The sequence below is a fragment of the Panthera tigris genome, chromosome F2, assembly GCF_018350195.1.
Source record: "Panthera tigris isolate Pti1 chromosome F2, P.tigris_Pti1_mat1.1, whole genome shotgun sequence".
Classification (NCBI taxonomy): domain Eukaryota; kingdom Metazoa; phylum Chordata; class Mammalia; order Carnivora; family Felidae; genus Panthera; species Panthera tigris.
This window is the reverse complement of record NC_056676.1, coordinates 20,599,573-20,625,535: the sequence shown is the minus strand read 5'-3', so window position 1 is coordinate 20,625,535 and position 25,963 is coordinate 20,599,573. Positions and strand designations below refer to the sequence as shown.

At 38.9% G+C, this 25,963-nt stretch overlaps 1 protein-coding gene and 1 pseudogene across 8 annotated transcripts in view; both read left to right on the top strand.

Moving 5' to 3' along the window:
• Positions 1–25,963, top strand: part of NCOA2 (nuclear receptor coactivator 2) — a 288,968-nt gene that overhangs the window by 113,642 nt on the left and 149,363 nt on the right. The window lies entirely within an intron of this gene.
• LOC122234888 lies at positions 5,955–19,166 on the top strand (annotated as a pseudogene).

The following is a 25,963-nucleotide window of genomic DNA, read 5'->3' as shown; positions in this document are numbered from 1 at the left end:
TAACCACTGTCCCTGTGGTCTACATCATACCATTAGCAAAAAATAATTAGTAGATTTTCTGTATTGACAGAATTATGAATGTGGGAATGTTCATGGCAGCATTATTTATAGTAGCCCCAAATAATTCAAATGTCTATTAGCTGATGAACAGATAAATAAAATGTATATATGTACTACAGAATATAATTTGGCAATGAAAAGGAAATGAAGTAGTGATAGATGCTACAAATATTATGAACATGGACAAAATATTATGTTTGGTGAAAGAAGCCAGTAATAAGAGGCCACATATTGTTTGATTCCATTTATACGAAGTGCCCAGAATAGACAAATCCATAGAGATACAGCGTAGATGAGTGGTTGCCAGGGACTGGGCTGGCAGCGGGGGCAATAGGAGAGACTGCTAATGGATATGTAGTTTCTGTTTGGAATTTTGAAAATCTTCTAAAATTGATTATGGTGTTGATTGAACAATTCTGTGAAAGCACTGAACTGTACACGTTAAATGGGTGAATTGTCTAATAGAAACAATATGACTGTGGCCATAAAGTCACCCTTATCTAGAAAGCAGAAGACCGGCTAGTAGAATCAGGCATGTAGAATAGGTCAAGAAATGACAAGAAATAGAAAATACTGGAAAAAACTTAAATATCTAACAACAGAAGAATGGTAAGTTATGGTATATTCATAAAAAAAGAAATGACAGTGAAAATCCTGATAATTAACATATCTACATTTTAAAACTTAATAACTTATAGATACGACCTATAATAGTATTTTGGGAATATTTAATTTAGGACTAACACATCTTCATGCTGACCCTTAATACTGTTACTAATATGTTACCAAAGAACACTAAGAAAGCAAAGAATCAATATATTTCAGAGTGATCTTATTTCAAAATGTGGAGGGTTTTTTTTGGGGGGGGGGAATTTTAAAAAACTTTTAGGGTCAGCTTCATTTAACTGAAAAATGTAGTGTATTGCACATCTTCAGAGGAGACCCAGTTAACAATTTCTCACCTAACTCTGAGTTTAAGAGAAAGGACAAGATTATTACTTGGAACAACAGAAGAGGCAGAGGATAACTACAACAGTATTAATAATATAGAGCTGAAATGCAGCATGGTAGAAAGCATGGCATAACCATGGAAGGTAAAATAACACAGATAAGTCCTTGCGATTTCAGAAGGAAATTGGACAGTGAGCATCACCCAAATTGTAGGTGACTTCTGTCATGTATACTTTCTTGCAAAAATATTTTGCAAACCATTTTGGCCCTTTTATCACATTTTTTAAATTGAGGTATAATTGATATATAATACTAGGTTTGGGCGTACAACATAATGATTCGATACTTGTGTGTATTACAAAGTGATCACCACAAGTAAGCCTAGATAACACCCATCACTATACATGGTCAGAATTTTTTTTTATCTCTTCGGATGTCTAATTTTGTTTTTATAGGACCACTAAACCAATCAGGAAAAAAACAAAAACAAACGTTTGATCTTAATAAGGAAAGCGAGGAAGTGAGTAGAGAGTGCCCATAGTTGGGATTGGGGGATAAAGGGTGAGAGAGAAAGTGGGAGAAAACTTCCAGGGGTCTGCCTAGAAAGAATCATAGAAATTGGTTTAAGACAAGATATTTTGGCTTCAGTATATTTGTTCTATCATTATTTTTTGTTATTGATTCTAAAATTATTTTACTTACAAAATGAGACTGCGGAATATAAGGTAGTGTTAGTGGCTAATAAAGAATGAAAAATTATCAGAAATCTTAGAATTGCGTATATTTGTAGATGATGTCTGTATTTTAAGGGTCTGTGTATCAGAATTTCAGAGGATTGTTTTAAGACTAATAGATGTACTTACATTTAAAATTACATTCAGAAATCCTTACTGCAGTATTTTTTAACTTGCTTTTTAAATCTCAATTCACTATCCTTGAATCTTTTTTTCTCCCTAAGAGCAAGTCCCCCGTCTTAGAGGCTAGAGGATTTATTTCTCTTTCCTGAGAATTTTCTTTCCTTAACTTTTTAATTGCAGTGCTGTTATGGGTCCTGCCCCAAATTTTTCTTAATTTTTCACTCTTCATTTAATTGAGCACATCCGTTTCACATTAGGGATGCACCTCTTTTTATCTTAGGAAGAAACTGATATTCTCTGAGTGAATTATGAAATTCTCCTATTTAAATTAATGGCAAATGTTGAAATGTGTTTCTGATAATTAGGGAATCATTAATGGAGGAACCATTCTAGATCTTTTCAAAAGTCTTTCCAGTCAATATTTTACCTTACGTCTAAATTGACAGAGAGTGCTTTGCAACGTTTAGTGTTATTTTGAAGGCAGAATGAACTTATTTCGGGGCCAAGATATTTCTGCCATACTACCAGCTACACAGCTTTTATAATTTTCAAAAGTTTTCCTATGTAAGGATGTAAGGATAGGAACAGATCTATTGAGCAACACATTGTTATTTTTTATTTTTATTTTTTTGCAGTTTCTTTCATTGGAGCACATGTATTCTGCCGGTTGTCACATCTGTCCCATCCTAGTTCTCTGAAAGAATTGCCAGTTAGAGTCTGGTTCTTTGTGTTGATGTTTTTAATTAATCAGGAGAGGACAATTTGCTTTCAAGTCTTATGCGAAGGTCCTTGCTAATTGGAAACAATTCAAAATTTCTTTCAGATTTTCTCCACTGAACTTGTTCTTCTCCATTTAGCTTTGGTTTTTTGGTTTTTACTTTTTGAGTAATATCACTTTGATTTAACTTATTTTAATATATAAGATTTGATCATTTGTACTGCCCGATTATTTGGTTTTAAAAAAAGATTCAGAAGTGTTGGAAATAAAATTCAAATTTACATGATTTTTAAAAATATTTATTTATTTTGAGAGAGCGTGTGCGAGTGCTTGTGCGAGCTGGTGGGGGGCGGGGAGCAGAGGGAGCCGGGGAGAGAATCCTGAGTAAGCAAGTTCCACCCACCCAGCGCAGAGCCCGTGGGTTGCATCTCATAAGCGTGCCATGACCTGAGCTGAAATCAAGAGTCAGATGCTTCCCCTCAGATTTACATGATTATGTAGTATTTTTAGGCGTGCAGCTATTTTATAAGCTAAACTAGAACTGTTAGTACTTTCTTATTTCTTTTTAAGGGCTATAGTCTACCCATAGATGCTTTCCCATTACTCTTACTGAATTTATGGTGATGATTTCAGCTTGCTAGGAATTTCTTGTGAATCAGTAAAGATAAGAGTTTGGCAAATGAAGTTTGATAACTGTAAATGAGATAAATAAAACTGAACATGACAATCTTAGAAAATGGCATTTGCAACTTTAAAAAAATTTTGGATTGATTGCTAATTTGAAATCAACTACAGATCAGTGTACTGGCTGGGTGAAAAGGCCTTTTTATCAGTTGTACTTGGTCTTTTTATATGCCGACAAAAAGTTTAATATTTTTAAGTGTAATGTAAATCGGTTTGGTCTAATTCACTGTGACACTTCTTCAGTCCTGAATCTCAGTGGTGGAAGGCAGTACATCAGTGTATCTGCTGTAAATATGAGGGCTGAGGTGAGTGGGGTCAGCGAGCATCCTGAGTAATAGAACAGTTTACTTAGTAGCCATGCGGTTCGGTCCTGAGTATGAAGACCTTTTGGCCCATATTCTGTGTGGATTTCGGGGTTGCGATCTATAAGTTGTTTCTTAAAGGAGTCTTAGAATAATTATCTGAAATATTCTGGAAGCAGAACCTTAGGGAAAATTATTTGGGAGCAAATCCAGTCCTTTTGCTAAATGGGGAAAATGAATATTATTGGTTTAATCTTTAAAGACTGTCCGTAATACGAATGTGAAATGGATTTGGGGCTAGAGCTTGATGTTGTACACATTTCTACATGGGTAGTACCAAAATTGTTCTGAGACTTGTTCGGAGATGACATAAAGTGAAAGAATTTTGTGCTTGGAGACAAGTACTATAAACTTTTGACCCTACTTCAAAAAAACACCCCAAAAACCCCCCCACACTGGAGTTCCGTAAAGCACCTACAGATGGCAAGGTTTAGCATGTAGCCAACGCTTACTCTTCACAGGAATTATGATCAGGTTACACTCCACACACTTTGGAAACTTCAGTGCTACCGTGGGGCAAAGTTAGATCTGAGTGGCCTTTCGGGTGCTTGTATATATTACAGAATCATCAAGAACATTTAGCCTAAAAAATGCGGCGTTTCGCCAACTTTTTATTATTGCTTTCTTTAAGTGTTTCCTTGACAAAAGTTTTTTCGACATGCATTATAAGTTAAAACCACTTAGACTTCTCAGATATTTGCCGATGGCCTTAGACTACTCTTATCATTTAAAAAAAGTTGGAGGTATATTTTCACAACACATAAATAGGTACTGATGAACTTTTTTTGTCCACTGCACGAATCTTAGAAGATTTATAAACACAAATATTAAAAGCAGTTCACAGGTAAATATAAAATATCGAAGATAAACTTATTTTTCTAGCAAAATACATAAGTAGCTACATACATTGTATACAGTGTAATTAATGTATTTTACTGTTAATATTTCTGGTGGCATTAGAAGTGCCATGAAAGGATAGTTTTCTTCATTAAAAATACTGATAATGTGTTTAATATTAATAAATTCCATAGATTGAACAATAAAAGGCTTATTATTTTACATCTTCAAAAAGGATTTCTATTTAGGAATTCAGAGAATTCTGTTTTCTTTCTAACATTAAACATTCATGCTATTTATTTTGTTATTAATCAAACAGGTTATTTCTGGCATGATGTCCCTTTGTAAGATTGTATCGGATAAAGAAACCTTAATGATTTCTACTGATGACCTCAACCACTAACCACTAGTTGTTTCTTTCGCCGTGTTCTCTCTTCTAGTACATACCCCCTGATGGCCTCCTTTGGGTTGATGTGTAATCTGACTCTTGTGACAGATGTTAGAAGGTGCAGGAAAGGGATTCTCTGTTTTTAGACCAATCGGTTAAGAGACTGCTGTATTAAATCTGTGGTCAGAAGAAAATTTCTTTAGCCTTTTAAAATTACTGCCATCAAAGGAAAAGCACATGATAGTATAAACAAAATATGACAGAGAAAAATTGAGGGAGGAGTAGGAGAGACAAGAAGAGAAGTTAGACATAACTGAGGACGTTTTGGAGGAGGGGGTAGGGTTTTCATGTTGAAGCATGTGCTTTGCTTTGACTGATTCTGGCTTAATTTCTGTAAACATCCCTCCATCTAGGATGAATCAATGCATTTCAGCCATGTCTGTACCTGTTGCAGAATACTGGTGATGAAAGTTTATAGGCAATTTAAAGATGGGGGAAGAAAAGTGAAAAAGCTTGAAGTTTCAGGGATCCCACAAGATTCTGCCAACTCTGAGCACATTCTGAAATACCAAAAAAAAAAAAAAAAAAAAAAAAAAAAAGTGTATACTTTAAAAAACCTCTGTCAAGTAAATTTCCATGAGTTGGAAATCAGTTGAATCAAAATACATACTTTTAATTATTTCTTGCAGTAATTATACCTGTGTGCAGAGTCCCTACAGTTTTTCAATATACTTATCAAATTTACTCTATACTCCCTATAAAATGTTTTTCTGTGGAAAGTATTTTCCACAGTGAGTGAAAGGGTTTTCGCCAGGAACTTCCTTCACTGGGTAATGGGGTGGAGGAGCGAGGGAAAGAGCTGGTAGTTTAATGCATAGAAGCCACGTTTGCAAGCAAATGAGTCATGGTTGAGGGAACTGTACCCAGGATCAGGAGCAAGTGATCAGTTGCTCGCTCCAGTTCGCTGTGACGGTTCTGTCCATCCCCGCGGCGAGGACCTGGGCAGCTGGTGCTGTTGCCCACTCTTTGTCTAAAGCCTGGTGGAACAGAACTCTGACATGATTCTGGTTTTACTTATTGACGCTGAGAGCACGAGCATGCAAGCTGTGGAAAGCATTCCATCCGTCACTGTAGTTTCTACACAGTCAAGTCCAGTGAGAGCATCTTTTAGTAATTTACAACTTCAGAAGTTGAGTATTCGTTCCCTTAAAAATCTTACTTTATTAAAGCATTTAATTTAAAAAAGGGAAAGAGCTTCTCAGTTTTCCCATTAGAGAACACAAAAGGAAGCACATAATGACTGCTCATTACACAATCTTCACATAAGCACAGCAGTTTAAATTTACAACAGGGTACCAATTACAGGTGCATTTAGTCAGTTGAAACATGTAAAAAGTTAATATTAATGAGCTCAGCCTCCTTGACAGTACTCTGGTGCTTACTTTGCTCCCATTTCTTTGAGTTTATTATTTTCTATTAACTAAGAAAAGACGCTGCAAATCTGTCATTTACTGTGCTACATCTTGTTTATAATAAGGACTAGAAGTGAACGTTTAGTTGAGAGATGGCAAAGAGAGGGCTCCTACTTGGCTTTAAGAACATGGTTAGAGAAAGAAATGGCATATGCCTGTGTGGGCCCCCCCCCCTTTTTTTTAATGTTTATTTATTTTTGAGAGAGACAGAGAGACAGAGCATGAGCAGGGGAGGAGCAGAGAGAGAAGGAGACACAGAATCCAAAACAGGCTCCAGGCTCTAGGCTCTGAGCTGTCAACACAGAGCCCAAGGCAGGGCTCGGACTCACAGACCGCGAGATCATGACCTGAGCCAAAGTTGGACGCTCAACCGACTGAGCCACCCAGGCGCCCCTGTGTGACTCTTTTTAATGGGCCACGATATATTTCATATGTCTTCCCTTTTACTGCATATTACAAACAAAACATTAACAAAATTAACATTCCAAAGCGCATTCATAGATTTTAGTTGCTAATTTAAACTGCTTTGAAAAGTCCTACAAAACAGTACTCTTTTAAATAAATATGAGGTAGAAATTCATTATACTTGTCTTTGTCTTTAATTGCTTATATATATGTGTTCAAAATAAATGAAATCAAGCATGATTTTGTACAGTGTTCTTTTTTATTAACTATGAAAGCACATTTATTTAAACAGACAGTATTAATGTCTGTTGATTAGGCAGATTCCAGAATAGGTTTCTGTGCACCAGAAAAGCAAATGCAAGTTTTTTCAATGTGAGTAACTCCAAATATCTCATTTTAATTTTGGTGGTGGTGTTGTTAAGAGGGGCAGGGGAGGCAGGTGACAAGAAAGAATAAACGGGTGTTAGGATATGTTTTCCATTAGTAAGAATCATCTGTCTTAAGTGATTTGCATGTCAGTTCACGGTACCATAATCATCTTTATTTCTTAGCCTCCTTGTTTTAGGGCTGGACGAAGACCCAGAAATCATTTTTTAAACATCAGTTTTTAAAAACTAAGGCCTAAAGATAACAAATGATTTTCTGGCTGTGGCATAGGTACTTAGCGGGCTGTGCTGGGACGGGAGTCCCGGTTCTTACCTTCCCAGTTCATTGGGTCTTGTGATCAAACCACATAGCTTCCCCTAACAGTTTCTGTAAATGAAACATTTTCACTGGTTGCTGTTAGTTAATCAAGGTTGTAGTATGTGTCGATTCTGGTGAGATGAGTAATTGGGATTTCAGTGAATATGTGTATATGTATTTTTAAAACCTGTCTGATAAGTCACCCTTAAGGCTATTAGATTGAAAATTAAAATTTTGACATAGGCCCATCTATGAGATTTTTTTTTGTTGTGGATGAATTTAGGTTGACGTGTTTTAAATCAGGATGCGAATGTGTGTGTCTTGTATGTTGAGAAGTGGTGATTGGTTTCTTTGTCCCTAGTGAAAAATTGGAAATAGTCTTATGAAAATTAGCATTTAAGTTGAAACCACAACTTTACTTTTTTTCTCTTTCTGAATTTGTTAGTTTGGGGCCGCAATTGTTGTTTTTGCCTCTATTAAACATTAGAACGATCCAGTGTTTATACTATAGAAAGTACTCAGGACACCCACGAATGTAGATCCTGATTACCCTGGTGGTGTGGCAAGGGTGCTTATGTGTTATGGTGAGAATCAGTGGTAAGATTGCAGTTGCTGTCAGAAAGTCCTGTCCAGGTACCGGTGTGCTGTTTCGAAGGGGTACAAGCACCCCGATGTTTATAGCCGCGCTATCGACAATAGCAAAGGATGGAAAGAGCCCAAATGTTCGTCAATGGATGAATGGATAAAGAAGATGAGTATTACTCGGCAATCAAAAAGAATGAAATCTTGCCATTTGCAACTATGTGGATGGAACTGGAGGGTATTACACTAAGTGAAATTAGAGAAACACAAATACATACGACTTCACTCATATGAGGAATTTAAGATACAAAACATAAACATAAGGGAAGGGAAGCAAAAATAATATAAAAACAAGGAGGTGGACAAAACACAAGAGACTCTTCAATATACAGAACAAACAGAGGGTTGCTGGAGGTATTGTGGGAGGGGGGATGGGCTAAATGAGTAAGGGGCATTAAGGATTCTACTCCTGAAATCATTGTTGCACCATATGGTAACTAACTTGGATGTAAATTTAAAAATTAATTAATTAATTAATTAAAAAAAGAAAGTTCTGTCCACTTTTGCTGTGAGATATATGAGTTTGATGTGGAATATTACAGTGCTATTAAAAATCAGATTTTCAAAGCCTAAAATGATAAGGAAAAATACTGTTGTAATGCTGTTAGGTGGAAATGGTAGGATTGAATTTATACAATTGATTTTTTAAAATTATGTTTTGTTCAAAAACTCCTGGAAGTAAATACATTGTGATGTTAAATAGTATCTTCAGATGGTGGAAATATGGGTATTTCTCTTCTTTCTTTACTTTTCCCTATTTTCTACATTTTTTTTCTAGTGATAAAAATAAAAATAATAAACTCGATGGGATGAAATTAGAGATATTTGTCCTTACAGATAAGCTGAGTGATAGCTGAAAATGTATCTATAGTTTTTTAAGTTTGAAAGTGCCCATTCACCTGAAAGATACATGCTCAACCTTACTGTTTAGGCACCGAAGCTACACTTATGGCTCATTCTTCCAGTAACTGGTGTTACTCTGTGTTAAAAGCCATTGTATTAAAATGGCTATTGTGTTTTACTTGTACTAATTTAATACTGCACTTTTATGAGACTGTGGTGGGTGGCGGTGATTACTCTTTCAGAAAAACCTGAGGCACGGAGAAGGAAAATAATTGTTCTAAGTAACACACCTAGTAACCAATGCAGCCAGGATTTGAACTAGTCTGTCATGAGAGTCAGTAATTTTAAATATTACATAGTGGCTACCTAAATTTTGCAGTGTGGTATAGAAAATATGACCTAAGGAGAAAAGATACAGGAAAAAAGATAGTCAAACTCTGCCTAACATAAGATTTTGCCTACAAACTGAATGGTAAATGTGTAGATTTCTGTTTATTGTCACATCGTGTAAAAATGGCCAGGCTGAGTATCCTTAGATTCAGAGGGTCTAAAAAAAAATGTAGACGGTATGTTACAGGCTAGATGGTCCTCTGGAAATTAGTTTTCAGGGGTGAGTCTCCATGTGCTTCCCAAGTGACTGAGATGGAGGGACAACGACAGGTCTGTGGCACTGCTGAATGGGAGAGCTGGGCCTGGCGTATTAAGACAGTGAGGACAGGGAGCAAATAATGCTTGAAAGAAAGGGTTCAAGTTGCAGGTCACAAGGGCAGACTCCGCATTGTAGAAATTGATTTCAGGAACAGCTGCTTCTCATAAGGGCAACTGTACCTAGCAGTAGGGATTTGTAACAGGTTAAGGATTCTGAAAAGGCGAGGATGCCAGCCGGCCAATCCTTGGTGAATTACCATGTATCCTACTTCAAACAGGAAGTCCAATTAAAATGATTTTATGTAAAAGGAAGTAAAGTTTTTTGAGATCATATTTATTCTGATGAGCAATTTTGTAATTTCCTTATTCTCCTTCAAGCACCATTTTCACTGGTGATTTAGCAGGGCATAAATACCTACTGTCAGCACGTTATGTAATAAATAGAATGATAAAGACATTTTATTTTTTTAATCTTTTTAATGTTTGTTTATTTTTGAGAGAGAGAGAGAGAGAGAGACAGGGCTTGAGTGGGGGAATGGTCAGAGAGAGAGAGAGAGAGGGAGACAGGAATCCGAAGCAGGCCCTAGGCTCTGAGCTGTCAGCACAGAGCCCGACACGGGGCTCAGATCCACGAAGCATGAGATCATGAAGTGAGCTGAAGTCGGACCCCCACCCGACTGAGCCATCCAGGCGCCCGAGACATTTTAAATACAGGATAATTTTATGCCCACAGGAGCTATCTAATATGTAATCAAAATATTTCAGTTACATTCAGTTGACATTTTGGTGGGTCTTCTTTCCTTTCATATATTAGAGATATCCTGTCTATCACCTAGTAGAAAGAGGCTGGATCTCTATGAGCTCTCCTTTTAGGAAATGACGATACCGGCATCTATTGAGAATAATGTGGTAGACACCTGCTGGACTAATGAACTGAGTGGTAGACATTCTTCTAGCATAGGCCTTTTCCTAATTTACGGATTTTTCATAAAGTCTTCTCAGACAGGTGTGAGTATCTTCATTTTACGGAGATTAAGGAGAGAGAATTATATGGCCAGAGATAGTAAGTAGTGGAGCCTAAGATCAGAGACCTTCTGACTCCGAGTCCATTGTTCTTGTTGCACAGATAATGTACATCACAAGAAAATGTTGATAGCGTTTAAATCTCTAAGTATAAGCATTAATTATTTTTGACCAAAAAGGTAGACGATGTAACCTTATCATTTCAAAATTTATTTAACCAGAGAATATTTATTGAACCCTGACCACTGCAAAGTACTGTGTCAGTTGCTCTAGGAGATAAAATGAATCTCTTGCCTTCAGGAAGCCTACAGGTGTGTGAGGTTGATTTACACATTAACAAAAACAGCAAGGCAGGATTTTTGTTTGTTTATTTTGCTTTTGGTTTTGTTGTTTGTTTTGGTGATTAAAGATGATTAACTTTATTTTTAAAAAGCTTTTAATTAGGGGGTGCCCGGGTGGCTCAGTCGGTTAAGCGTTCGACTTCGGCTCAGGTCATGATCTCACAATTTGTGAGTTCGAGCCCCGCGTCGGGCTCTTGTGATGATAGCTCGGAGCCTGGAGCCCGCTTCGGATTCCTGTCTCCCTCTCTCTCGGCTCCTCCCCTGCTCACACTCTGTCTTTCTCTCAAAATAAATAAAGATTTAAAAAAAAAATTAAAAAAAAAGTTTTTAATTGGTTTTTTAAATTTTAATTCCATTATAACACACAGTGTTATATTACTTTTGGGTGTACAGTATAGTGATTCAACAATTCTGTGCATTACTCAGTGCTCATCATAAGTTACTCTTAATCCCCATCACCTATTTCACCCATCCCCCCACCCACCTCCCCTCTGGTCAGCATCGGTTTGTTCTCTATGGTCAAGATTCTGTTTCTCGGTTTGTCTTTTTTTCTTTGTTCGTTTGTTTTGTTTCTTAAAATCTACATATGAGTGAAATCATATGGTATTTGTCTTTCTCTGGCTTATCTCACTTAGCATAATACCCTCTAGCTCCGTCCATGTTGTTGCAAATGGCAAGATTGCAGGCTTTTTTATGGCTGAATAAAAATCCATTGTGTATATATACTATGTCTTCTTTATCCCTTTATCTCTCAATAGACACTTGGGCTGCTTCCATAACTTGACTGTTGTAAATAATGCTGCAGTAAACATAGGGATGCATATGGACCAAGGCAGTTTCTAATTCATGTGTAGTATACATAAGGTATTCTGTGAGTAACTCCAGAACTATGTTTCCTCCCTGCCACATGTGTACATCCAATAAGTATTTGAATGAATGAATGAATGAGTCCACATTAGAGTCGGTTGGTTAGGGAGGAATATATGGGGGGTGGAGAAAAGACTTGGGGCAAAGCCTTTGAAGACAACTAAGATTTGGATACCTGAAAAGGGGTAGCGCTGGGGTGGTGGCATTCCAGGTAAGAGCAAAGAGGAAGAGAAGGGAATGACCAAAGCCCATATAAGGCTTTGTATAGAACATTGGCTTTTGTATACAGGAATAGTAGATGGTATGCGTGTACATACAGCTTTGAGCCAGGCTTTGAGGCCTATAAATGCTGGGTTAAAGTGTTTTCTTTTTATTCTCTAGGCAGTGGCTGTCCTCAAAAGATTTAAGTTCTAGCATCTGATAAGTGACATTACCAAAGTGCATCTTTTGTTGATTGTTTCGCTCTTGGTACGCTGAATGAATGCGGCCGGAGGTGGGGGTGGGGTGGTGGAAATGGAGGGGTGGAGACCGGAGGTGAGAAGGAGTGAGGCGGGGGCATTGGTTTAGAGCAGTGGGCACAGCGATCCAGTTGCGCTGAGGGGCCTGGCAGCAGGAAGGCAGCTTGTCAGAACCTGACTACTGGTTGTGTTGGGAAAGAGAAATTCAGTGGAAAAAAATAGAATTGCACATGGAATAATAGTTTTAAAGTTCTCTGCGAACCAATGTCTTACAGTGTGTTCTGGTCAAGAATTGCCAAGGGATAACATTCTTTTTTCTCTTGATTTTAAATGTTTGTTCTTCTTAACAATTTAAAACTGTAACACTTCCAGGGCGCCTGGGTGGCTCAGTCGGTTGAGCGTCTGACTTTGCCTCAGGTCATGATCTCGTGGTTTGTGAGTTCAAGCCCCTCATCGTTGGGCTCTGTGCTGACAGCTCAGAGCCTGGAGGCTGCTTCAGATTCTGTGTCTCCCTCTTTCTGCCCCTCCCCCACTGATGCTCTGTCTCTCTCTCTCTCAAAAATAAAATAAACATTAAAAAAATTTTTCTTAAGTATAACACTGTCTTGACCCCCTTTCTTTGTATTATTTATAGCGTTCTCTTTCTTCTTTTCTCAGAAGTAACTGCTATCCTGACTCTGTTGTTTGTTGTACCCATGCCTTTTATTTTTGCTTTTTACTTTTACTCTTTGTATATTTGTTTATAATATTTGGTATTATTTTCTATGTTTTAAAACTTAATTAAATAGTACCACACTATCCGTATTGTTCTGCAACTTGTCTTTTTCCTGTAACATCACAATTTTTTTAGATACTAATCTGTCTGTTTGCAGGTCAGCCATGCCTTATGTGAACATATCACAATTTGTCTGTTTTCCTCTTGATGAATGTTTAGGTTGTTTCTAATATTTTTGCAATTACAAGCATTCCAGGAGCGAGTGTTCTTGTACGTGTCACCCTGTGTACATATTGGAGTTTCCGTGGGGTATTACCTAACAAGGTAATTGCTCGGTTGTAGAATATGTGATTACATTTGTAAAATGATATTTCAGTTTAGTTTTAGCATGCGTTCTCAGGTTGCTGTTGAGATTCCACATTGACCATTTTGGTTCTTTCCTCTGAGTTGCCTATTAATACATTTTGCCCTTTTTTCATTTGGGTTATATTTTTCACATTGATTGATAGTTACTGATACATTCCAGACACTTTTTAGGCTGGTATTTTAACCTTCGGTTAACTCTAAGTCTGTTCCTTTGGTAATCTGATAAGACTATATATCAACTTTGATTCTCGGTGACGTTATATATGTAAAAATGACCCTTGATTGGTAAGCCATATCTTGGAAAGGCTAAATGAAATATGAATACCTGATGGGGGAGCCCTAGCGTTGAGCTTCCCCGGTGCAGTGACTCTTACAAATGAGCATTTCCATCGTGGGGACCTTGGGAAGCTTTGCTTACGAACTTGATGTAAGAGATACTGGCTTCTGCGGAGCAGGAAACATCTCAACGGGCAACTCCACCCGGCCAGTGTGGACCTGAGCTAAACGGGTGCACGGTCTGATGGAAGTACAGTACTTGCACAGCAGAGTGGTGCTTAATGCTTCTCTGCTGGCAAGCCGTGCTCCTGCCTGTATTCTTCTGGGGACACTGGGGCCAGAGGTTGCTTACGATAATTGTGTGAGTCTGAATGTTTAGTTGAACCTAAGGAAACCCTTTGGTGTGTGTTGCGGCTATGTTAGTACTTAAGATTGTTTGGAAGAGAGTTTATTTGGAAGAATTAGCTTCTTATATATTACACATCAATGAAATATCTTTAATTTTGTCTTAGTTTTCTTAGAATGCATTTTAAAATACAATCTCTAGGGGCACATGGGTGACTCAGTCAGTTAAGCGTCTGACTTTGGCTCAGGTCCTGATCCTGCGGTTCGTGGGTTCAGCCCCATGTCGGGCTCTGTGCTCACAGCTCGAAGCCTGGAGCCTGCTTTGGACTCTGGCTCCCTCTCTCTCTCTTTCCCTCCCCAGCTTGTGTTCTCTCTCTCTCTCTCAAAAGTAAATGAATAAACTTAAAAAATTCTTTTAAATATAATCTACATGTGGATTATGCAATCCAGATTAAGTAATAGACTCTGTTTGGGGAAGTGGAGAGTATCACAATTTATGTCTATACTGCTCTGCTGCATGAGTTTACGCTGTCCAAAATAAATGGAGAGGGGTCAGCTAACAAGGCATCTGTTCCCCTGCCGTACTCTGATCCTTTTTTATTGCTTTTGATTTTTAGAAGAGGTAGACTTAAACCAATGGGCTCAACTGATGGCTTGCGGACCCCTGTTGGAATATAGACTTCTTAGGCATGTGGTCAGGTCTCTCCAGATTCCTAGCTTAGCCCATCAGTGTGATTTTTCTTTTTCATGGATGCATACTTCTCCAATATGATGTGATTTAATAGGAAAATAGTATTTGATATCTCGAAAACGACTTACATATATTTTGGTAACATTTATTTTGAGATAAAGGAATGTATACTACGTCTTACTCTGTTTAAAAGTGTAAACAAATGTTTCTTGATTCAGGTAGAAGAGTTCAAGTTGATTCCTGTATAAACATGTGTATCTTTGTATTATTTTTAAGAGGTTATTTCAGTAAATTGCAGACCTTTAACTAATCCTTGGCAGACTCATGTGTAGTTGACAGCCCCAATTCAAAAATATGAATTTGATTTACTTGTGATTTGTAAAACCAAGGAAAATGCCAAAACTTGTGGTAGAAATGATAAACTTACCTTAAGTAGTGCTATAAAAAAAAAAAAAAAAAAGAGGCTTAAGTGTGCCTGGCTGGCTCAGTCCAAGAGTGTACCACTCTTGATCCCAGGGTTTTGAGTTCGAGCCCCACATTGATGTAGAGATTGCTTAAAATAAAATAAATAAACTTAAAAAAATAAGATGCTTAAACATGGCTTTTTCTTTTTCTAAAAATGATAATCATATACATGAGAATGATTATTCTGCTTGCTCACTGCTTCACTTCCTTAAAGATAAAAGAAATAGGGTCTTGGGGCGCCTGGGTGGCGCAGTCGGTTAGGCGTCCGACTTCAGCCAGGTCACGATCTCGTGGTCTGTGAGTTCGAGCCCCGAGTCAGGCTCTGGGCTGATGGCTCGGAGCCTGGAGCCTGTTTCCGATTCTGTGTCTCCCTCTCTCTCTGCCCCTCCCCCGTTCATGCTCTGTCTCTCTCTGTCCCAAAAATAAATAAAATAAAAAAAAAGTTAAAAAAAAAAAAAAGAAATAGGGTCTTTTTTGGATTAAGGCTAAAATTAAGGCCACTTTCTCAGGTCTTCTTCCCTCTTCCCCTGGTTATGACCAGCTGTCCTGTAGCCAGATAGCTCTTGTGTCCGCTGGCCTCCTGTCCTACCTCCCTGCCCCCCACGCTTGTAGACAGGCGTACCTTGCTTTATTGTGCTTCAATTTATTGGATTTTTACCAATTGAAGGTTTGTGGCAGCTCTGTATCAATCAAGTTTATCAGCTCCATTTTTCCAATAGCATTTGCTCACTTTGTGTCTCTGTGCCACATTTTGATAATTCTCAAAATATTTTGCACTTTTTCATTATTATTATATTTGTTATGCTGATCAGTGATCTTTGATGTTACTCCTGTTACTGTTTTGGGATGCTGTGAACTGTGCCTATATAAGACAGCGTATGTAGGATAACATACAGTGTAATATTAGTTTTAGGTGTACAATATAATGATTCAACACTTCATATGTACCCGGTGCTCATCACAACAAGTGCCCTTCTTAATCCCCCCAGCACCTGTTTTAACCCATCCCCACACCCACCTCCCTTCATGTAATCGTCAGTTTGTTCTCGATACTTAAAAGTCTGTTGGGGTATCTGGGTGGCTCAGCTGGTTAAGTATCCAACTCTGGATTTTGGCTGAGGTCATGATCTCACTGTCGTGAGATCAAGCTCTGCATCAGCACAGACCCCGCTTGGGATTCTCTGTCTCCCTCTCTTTGCCCCTCCCCTGCTCACACACTCTCTCAATCTCTCTGTCTCTCTCCGTCTCTTTCTCTCAAAAATAAATAAACATCTTAAAAAAAGAGTTTGTTTCTTGATTTGCCCCTCTCTCTGTCTCTCTCTCCCTTTTTTCCCCCTTTGCTCATCTGTTGTGTTTCTCAAATTCTACATATGAGTAAAATTGTATGGTATTTGTCTTTCTCTGACTTATTTGGCTTAGCATTATACTCCTTAGTTCCATCCATCTCATTGCAAATGGCAAGATTTTGTTCTTTTTTATGGCTAAGTAATATTTCACTCTGTGTGTGTGTGTGTGTGTGTGTGCGCGCGCGCGCGTGTGCGCTCATGTATGCATGTACGCTTCACATCTTGTTTATCCATTCATTAATCAGTGGACACTTGAGTTGCTTCTATAATTGGCTGCTGTAGATAATGCTGCTATAAACATCGGGGTGCACTATCCCTTTGAATTAGTATTTTTGTATCTTTGGGTAAATACCTACTAGTGCAATTGCTGGATAATAGAGTACTTCTCTTTTTAACTTTTGGAGGAACTTCCATACTGTTTTCCAGAGTGGCTGGACCAGTTTGCATCCCCACCCCACCAACAGTGCAAGAGGGTTTCCCTTTCTCCGTGTCCTTGCCAACACCTGTTGTTTCTTGTGTGTTGATTTCAGTCATTCTGACAGGTATGAGGTGATATCTCATTGTAGTTTTGATTTGCATTTCCCCGATGATGAGTGATGTTGAGCATCTTTCCATGTGTCTGTTTGCCATCTGTATGTCTTTGGGAAAATATTCATGTCTTCTGTCCATTTTTTAATTGGATTATTCGTTTTTTGGGTGTTTTATCAGTTCTTTATATATTTTGGATACGGATATGTCGTAGGCGGCAAACTTGATGGATAAATGGCTGTGTGTGTTCTGAGTGCTCCACTGACCATTTGGTTGTTTGTCTCTGTCTCTCTCCGTTTCCTCTGGTCTCTCTATTTCCTGAGGCACAACACTATTGAAATGAGGCCAGTTAATTGTTCAAGTGAAAAGTGGTCTCTAACTGTTCAGGTGAAAAGAAGAGTTGCACATCTCTCACTTTAAATCAAAAGCTAGAAAGGATTAAGGTTAGTGAGGAAGGCACATCGAAAGCTGAGACAGACTAAAAACTAGGTTTGCCGAACAGTTAAGTTGTGAATACAAGGGAAAATTCTTGAAGGAAATTAAAAGTTACCCCAGTGAACACATGAATGGTAAGAAAGCTGAACAGCCTTATTGCTGATAGGGAGAAAGCTTGAACAGTCTGGATAGAAGATCAAACCAGCCACAACATTCCTTTATGCCAGAGTCTAATCCAGACAAGACCCTGACTCTCTCCAATTCTTTGAAAGCTGAGAGAGGTGAGGAAGCTGCAGAAGAGTCTGAAGCTAGCAGAGGTTGGTTCATGAGATTTACGGAAGAAGCCGTCTCCGTCACATCAGAGTGCAAGGTGAAGCGCAGTGAGTGGTGATGTGGAAGCTGCAGCAAGTTATCCAGGAGATCCAGCCAAGCTAGTTCATGAGGGCGGTGACACTAAACAACAGATTTTCAGTTGATGTGGAACAGCCTTCTATTAGAAGAAGATGCCATCTAGGACTTCCATAGCTAGAGAGAAGTCAGTGCCTGCCTTGAAACCTTCAAAGGACAGACTGACTTCCTTGTTCGGAACTAACGCAACTGGTGACTTTTAAGATGAAGCCAGTGCTCATTGACTATTATGAAAATCCTAGGGCCCTTCAGCATCGTGCCAAATCTATTCTGCCTGTGTTCTAAAAATGGAATCACAAAACCTGAATGACAGCACATCTGTTTGTAACATGGTTTACTAAATATTTTAAGCCCACTGTTGAGACCTACTGCTCAGGAAAAAAGATTTCTTTCAAAGTATTACTGCTCATTGACAGTGTACCTGGTCACCCAAAAGGCTCTGATGGAGATCTACAATGAGATTAATGTTGTCTTCACGTCTGCTAACACAGCATCCATCCTGCAGCCCATGGATCAAGGAGTAATTTTGACTATACAGTCTTATTATTTAAGAAATACATTTCACAAGGCTGTAGCTGCCAAGTAGTGATTCCTCTGATGGACCTGGACAAAGTAAACTGAAAGCCTTCTGGAAAGCCATTCTAAATGACATTAAGAACATGTATGATTCATAGAAAGAGATCAAAATGTCAACATTAACAGGAATGTGGAAAAAGTGGATTCCAACCCTCATTGATGACTTTGAGAGGTTCAAGACTTCAGTGGAGGAAATACCTGCAGATGTGGTGGAAAGTTCCAGCAAGAACTAGAATTAGAAGTGGAGCCTGAAGGTGTGACTGAATTGTTGCAATCTCATGATGAAACTTGAACAGATGAGGAGTTGCATCTTATGGATGAGCAAAGAAGGTGGTTTCTTGAGATGGAGTCTACTCCTGGTGAAGATGCTGTAACAATTGTTGAATTGACAGGAAAGGATTTAGAATATTACATAAACTTTGTTGATAAAGCAGTGGCAGGGTTTGAGAGGCTTGACCCCAATTTTGAAAGACGTTCTACAGATCAGATGCTGTCAAATAACACCTCATGCTAGAGAGAAATCATTTGTGAAAGGAAGAGTCGATTAACACAGCAAACTTCATTCTTGTCTTATTTTAAGAAATTGCCACAGCCACCCCAGCCTTCAGCCATCACCACCCTGATCGGCAGCCATCAACATCGAGGCAAGACGCTTCGCCAGCAAAAAAGATTACTACTCACTGAAAACTCAGACATGGGTTAGGACTTTTTAGCAACAAAGCATTTTTTAAATATTTATTTATTTTCTGTTTTAGAGAGAGGGAGAGAGCATGAGCGAGGGAGAGAGGGGCAGAGGGAGAGAAAATCTCAAGCAGGCACCACACTCAGCATGAAACTGATGCAGGGCTCAATCCCACAACCCTGGGATCATGACCTGAAATCAAGAGTCAGACACTCAACGGACTGAGCCACCCACGTGCCCCAGCAATAAAAGTATTTTTAATGAGGGTCTGCCCATTTTTTTTCTTTTTGACATAATGCTGCTGGGCACTAAAAGACTTTAGGATAGTGTGAACAGAACTTTCATGTTCATCGGGAAACAAATCTCATTTGATTCACTTGATTGCGATAATCACTTTATCGTGGTGATCTGGAATCGAACCTGTATCTCCAAGGTATGCCTATAAGCTGATTAAAGTTGCATAAACAGCGTATTGAGAGACCATGGTTTGCTTGGCAGGATGGGCTATGCCCATGGACCGCTCCCACAACTGTCCCACCCATGCCCCTATCTGGGCTATGATTCAAGGAAATGCAATAAGGGTAACTCTGGTTTCCTTTTTCCATGCCTGGAATCAGTTATTGTTACTGTGCCTCTTCCTGCTTCTCCATGTAAAAATACTTTAACGTATATAGATTTGAGTAATCCATGTGGTTACTCCTGTCTGGCGAGAGCATTAAGCATATTAATTATTCTGTGTATGTGCTTGATCATTGAACTTACATGAAAGTTCATACAGTATGTATACTGTATGGGTAAAGAACCATATGTTAGTATGTATATGTGAACACATGTATGTTAATGCCATATATATTGCTGTAGTAGTGAAAGAACCAAGTCAGATTCTGGGTGTGAATCCAAGCGCTGACACTATAAAATGGGGATGATATAAATATCCGCTTCATGGGGTTGTTATTAAATGAGATAATGTGTGTAAAGTGCTTAACGCTAGGCTTAGCACTTGCTAAGCACTCAATAAATATTAGCTGTTCTTAAAATTACTTTAATTTGAAGCTTTGATATTTAAAAGGTATTAAGGTGTGAGGTGCTTGTTCATTTCGTTGTCGTAATTATTTCATAGTGTCTTCTATAGGTACTGAAGTTTATTTTTAGTTAGCTTTATATGTTTTACTAAACAGACTCAAGTTTTACTGCAGTGTCTTACCATCACATTCACTATTTGCCGTATCCACCTTTTCCTTTCGACTGGAGCAAGCGTACGATTTTGTCATTTCTTCCTCTTTCCTGTTAAAGCATATTGTCATTATAAAGGGATGGGGTTAGCTTTGAAGATTTCCCGTGTATGTAATATGCTGTTTTATGTTTATCACGACCTATCCTAGGAACCCAGGTAGCATGGCTTTTCCCAGTAAAATGTTGCGTTCATTCACCAGTTCATGTTTCAATAATTACAGCGTTTCTTCTCTTTTTTGGTAAGCTGTTTGTAAATATTTTTAGCTGTTAATCATTTTTTTTTAATCTAGGAACTTTATTTAAAGATCCTTTTCTTAAGGAATAGATTTCCTATCAAAATGAGTGGTATTGGTGATGCTTTTAAGGAAAACAAATTGATAGCCTTTAGCATCTTAAAAGTGTGAGATAGATGTTAGTGTGCTGTTCAGTAAGTTTACTGCTTTTTATTTTTTGTAAGATTTTAATTTTAAGTAATCTCTACACCCAACATGAGACTTCAACTCACAGTCTCAAGGTCAAGAGTCCCATGCTCCACCAACAGCCAGCCAGGTGCCCCAAGTTTACTGTTTAGTTGTGCTTAAGATACTTAACACTTAAAGTTGAACATTTAAACTGTTGACTTGTCCTTCATTATTCTGTTTAAAGCTAACGATTACATATAGTGCCTTGCTCACCACCAAGCATAAATAGACCCCTACCCTCATTAAACTCCACTCTGTGGATACAGAATTAAAACTCATTTGGAAGAATTAGGACTAAGACACAGTATTTTTGAAATGTTAAGATTTATTTCCACTCTCTGACCATATAGCCATATATTTACAAACTAAGCTCCTGGAGTAATTAACTTTGATTTTTATTTTAGATACCTTTTTTAAGGAGGACGATGGCTCTAACTCTGTTTCTTAGTTAAAGGTGTTGAATATGAAGGGAGGAGTTAGAGTAGGTGTCTTCTGTCAGATTTTCTTCACACTTTATATTTGCCTTATCCCTCTGACTAATAAGTCTCGTGTTTCACACCTGAGTCAGGAACCAGTGCAGTGAATTTGTTCTTTACTTAGTCCATTTAATTTCTCATTTACATATGGTGTAGTGAATACCAGCCATAAGACTTTGACATGGGACATCTCCCCTCAAACACAGAAATACATAGGAAAAGTTAGTAGAAGGATCGAGGGTTTTATTGAGTTTGTCTTATTTTTACTTATTCATTGCTTTGACATATTTTTTAGACTCTGAAATTTGGGCATCAGTGTCTGAGATTCTAAATTCTCATTCTAGTTTTGTGTGTGTGTGTGTGTGTGTGTGCGCGTGCGCGCGCATATGTATATAATGTTTGTTTATATAATGTTTATTTATATAATGTTTATTTATAATGTTTATTTATATATAATGTTTATATATAATGTTTATTTATAATGTTTATTATATATATAATGTTTATTTATATAATGTTTATAATGTTTATTATGTATATGATGTTTATATAATGTTTATTTATAATGTTTATTATATATATATAATGTTTATTTATATAATGTTTATTTATTTTGAGAGAGAGAGACAGAGAGACAGTGCTAGTGGAGGAGGGTCAGAGAGAGAGGGAGACACAGAATCTGAAGCAGGCTCCAGGCTCTGAGCTGTCAGCACAGGGCCGGATGCAGGGCTCGAACTCACGGACCATGATTTGACCTGAGCCGAAGTCGGACGCTTAACTGGCTGAGCCACCCAGGCGCCCCATAGTTTTATATTTAAATCATAGTAAACTTTTATGCACTTAATTGCTATGTAATAATTATTTTCTGTACCCAACATTTTACAAATAATAATAATTTCTTTCACATGTGTTTTAGTAATAGTTAAGCTTTCACTATAAAAATCCCTTAAGTGTCTCAGGGAACAGTGATATTGACATATAACAAAATTATTATGGTTACCATCAAATATAACAATTTAAGTTTATATTATGTACCAAGGTATCATAATCAGTGCTATAGAGAATATACAGATGAGTAATACACAGACTGTGAAATCAAAGAACGTATAATCATAGTGCTGGGCCACTTTCAACTTTATCATTTACTTAGGCTATGATAAGTATGTGGGAAGCAATAATCATGATGTACAAAGAATGTAGTAGTTTTTTACATTTGTGTCCTCAGTTCCTGATATATTTCTTGGCACATATCAAATGATTAATAAATATGTATAGGTTGACTGAAAGATGCATTCAGTTTAGTTTGATGATTTCTGGGCATTGGGAAAGGGGAGAGGGCTCTGTCTTTTTCTTTTTCTTTTTCTTTTTCTTTTTCTTTTTCTTTTTCTTTTTTTTTTAAGTAGACTCCATGCCCAATGTGGGGCTTGAACTCACACACCCAAGATCACGAGTCGCATGCTTTATTCACTGAGCCAGCCACACACTCTGGGAAATGTCTCTTGCGTGAAGGATTTAGGGAAGACTTCACAAGGAGGCCATTGAGAGGATAAACGTTAGAGGATCTGTAGACTTAGCTACGCATGAATGGCTGGGGACAGGAAAATTGAAGGGAAGGAATGTGTGAGCAGTGAACAAGGTGACCACAGGAAAGTGCCAGGCCAAGTCTGAGAATACTGCATACTCCTCTTTGGCCAGAGCTGAGACCGCAGAGCTAGGGGACTGCAGATTTGGTAGGCAAATCTGGAAAACTAGTTAGATTGCCAGGCTCCTGAATGCATGATTCCTATTTGATCTCACAGAGAGTAAGAATAAGGAAAGGAAGGAGACCTTACGAATACTGAGTCCTACCATGTGTTAAGAAGTATGGTAGTCAATTACAATTATCACACTTAATTCTCACGCCAGTACTCTATGGTCACTTCCATCCCATGTTAAACATGAGGGAACCGTGGTGACAAAATTTGGTCCTGACCCATACGGTAAGTTGAGGAAGGGAGAAAGCTGACATGGCGAGAGGTTCCCCGCGAGGCCTGCTAACTAGAGAAGGAAATCCCAGTAGTTGCAGAGGGATTGGAGAGAAGCTGCAGAGGTAGAATCTAAAGACCTTGGGCACTGACTGGGTTTGAAGACGGAGGGAGAAACAAGAGTTAGAAGAGCTTGCTGGGCAACAGTGCACACGAAGCGGCAGGTGCGGGAAGAGGGTTTCCTCAGAAAGGTGATGAGCTCCATTTCAGATGCAGCTAGGGACAGATGTCTGTGAGCGGCCCAAAGCCCAGCAGTGGGGCACAGGGGACATCATGAGGCTGCAAGTATACGTGGAGTCCTGCATATACAGATGAGATCATTGAAACTGCATCAGCAGGTAAGATCTGCAGGGAGTGGTTTTATAGGGAGAGGAAAAGCAAGGATGTCATTCAAGTAATGCCCATAGTTGGGTTTTTGCTTTTTCCTTCCTTCCTCCCTCCCTCCCTCCCTCCCTCCCTCCCTCCCTCCCTTCCTTCCTCTCTCCCTCCCTCTCTCCCTCCCTCCCTCCCTTCCTCTCTCCCTCCCTCCCTCCCATCCATCCATCCATCCATCCATCCATCCTTGTTTCCTCCCTCCCTTTCACTTGTGGCAGGAGGAAGTGGACCCAACACAAGTGAGGAAGATAGGACGAGAAGCTTGACCATGCAGTGTCACCACGGGACAGTGTTGAAACCATGGGACAGTGTTGAAAACCATGTTCTGATAGAGGCCAAATTGCACAAGGCTTGAAGGAAATGGCGAGAAAATAGGGCTTCTTTGTGATTCTCAGGAAGGCCAAGTGATCCTGTGACATATTTAGAAAAGCGATGGGGGCGCTTTGGGCTGTCACAGTGATTGGAGGCACACTTCTTGTCTGAAAGCCTAGCAAGGAGCAGGACAGTCCCAGGCTGCTCCACCTGAGATGGTTAAAACATACCCTCTTTTCTAGTCCCCCCTGCGTTCTTCTTTTCCTCCTCAGCACTTATGAGCACCTTACATATTGTAAGTTTTACTTCTTTATCTTGTTTATTGCCCATCTCTAGATCGTAAGGTCAGGGGGTAGAATTTTGTATCTGACTGGTTCACTGCTGTATCCACAGTGCCCCCACATAGTAAGGCCCTCAGTGAATAGTTGACGAGTAGATGTCTGGAAATCATAGTGATTTGTGTCGCAGTTCTCGCCCGCTCTTCATACCGTGAACTAGTTGAATGGAGCTGAACGATCTCTGTGTCCCTAACAATGCTGTGCATAGCGCAGCTGATGTATCAACTTTTATATATAGCAGCAGCCCAATGGGGAGAAACTAGGGGTTCGGATCTCAGTGGGTCTGAGTTAGAATTTTTGTTCTTCCTGATGTGACTCTAATTGTTAAGCTACCAAACCTTTCTCTAAGCTTTCTCTAACCTTTCTCATTTTCCTTAGCTGTACAATAGGGATAAATTAGTACTTATGTTATAGTGTTGTTGAAAGGATTAAAGATCTAATGCACGTCAGAGTGCCTGGCAGATAGTTGGCACCCAGTACGTAACACATGTTTTGCAATCTTTCTATCGTTTAACCTTAAATGTTACTTCACCTCACTGGCGTTCAGTTTTTTTCATCTCTAAAAGGGGAAGATTAAACCAGCCTCACGTGGTTGGTATCTGGGGGAACCAGTGAGACACTACACGCAAAATACCCGGCATAGTGCCTCCTGCGTTGGTGGCAGTCATTAAGCATGTGTGCCTTGATTCTTTTTGCGTGTGAATGTAGTGGTTAAGAGCACAGACTCTGGACCCAGACTCCACAGATGCAATTCCTGGCCCTTTTACTTATGAGCTCTTCTTGACCTCTCTGCGCCTCAGTTTCCTGTAAATTGGGAGGAATAATAGTGCCTAGCCCCATGGGATTGTTGTGAGAAAAATAGATATAAACATCAGTAGAAAGCTTAGACCGGGGCACCGGGGTGGCTCAGTCAGTTAAGTGTCCGACTTCAGAACAGGTCGTGATCTCATGGTTCGTGAGTTCTAGCCCCATGTTGGGCTCTGTGCTGACAGCTCAGAGCCTAGAGCCTGCTTCAGATTCTGTGTCTCCCTCTCTCTGCCCCTTCCCCACTTGAGCTCTGTCTCTCTAAAAAAAATAAACATTAAAAATAAATAAATAAATAAATAAATAGGGGCACCTGGGTGGCTCAGTCGGTTAAGTGTCTGACTTTGGCTCAGGTCATGATCTTGTGGTTCGTGGGTTTGAGCCCCGCGTCGGGTTCTGTGCTCAGAGCCTGTGTTCTCCAGATCAGATTCTGCCTGCGTCAGATTCTGTGTCTCCCTCTCTCTCTGCCCCTCCCTGCTTGCACACTCGTGCTCTCTCTCAAAAATAAATAAAGATTTAAGAAAATTAAAAAAATAAAAGCTTAGACCTGTACCTGACACATGGTAAGCTCTAGATGTCCTTGATTTTTTAAAATGTGTCTTTATTGTTTTTCCCTACTCTCTTTAGTCTATTAAATAGTTTTAACCTGATGTAGTCTAAGTAGAATATCTTGCTTATAAAGAATGGGGTCCCTTCATAGTGAAATTGGCCATGTGTGTGGGGGGGAATATCATAAAACATCAAAACCAGTAAAACTACCTCTTCATGATTTGACCTGTCTGGATAATGTAGCCGTGATGTTGAATCTTTCATATATGATAAAAAAGCTACACCTTGGCTCTGATTCTGGTCAAGATCTACCCAGGA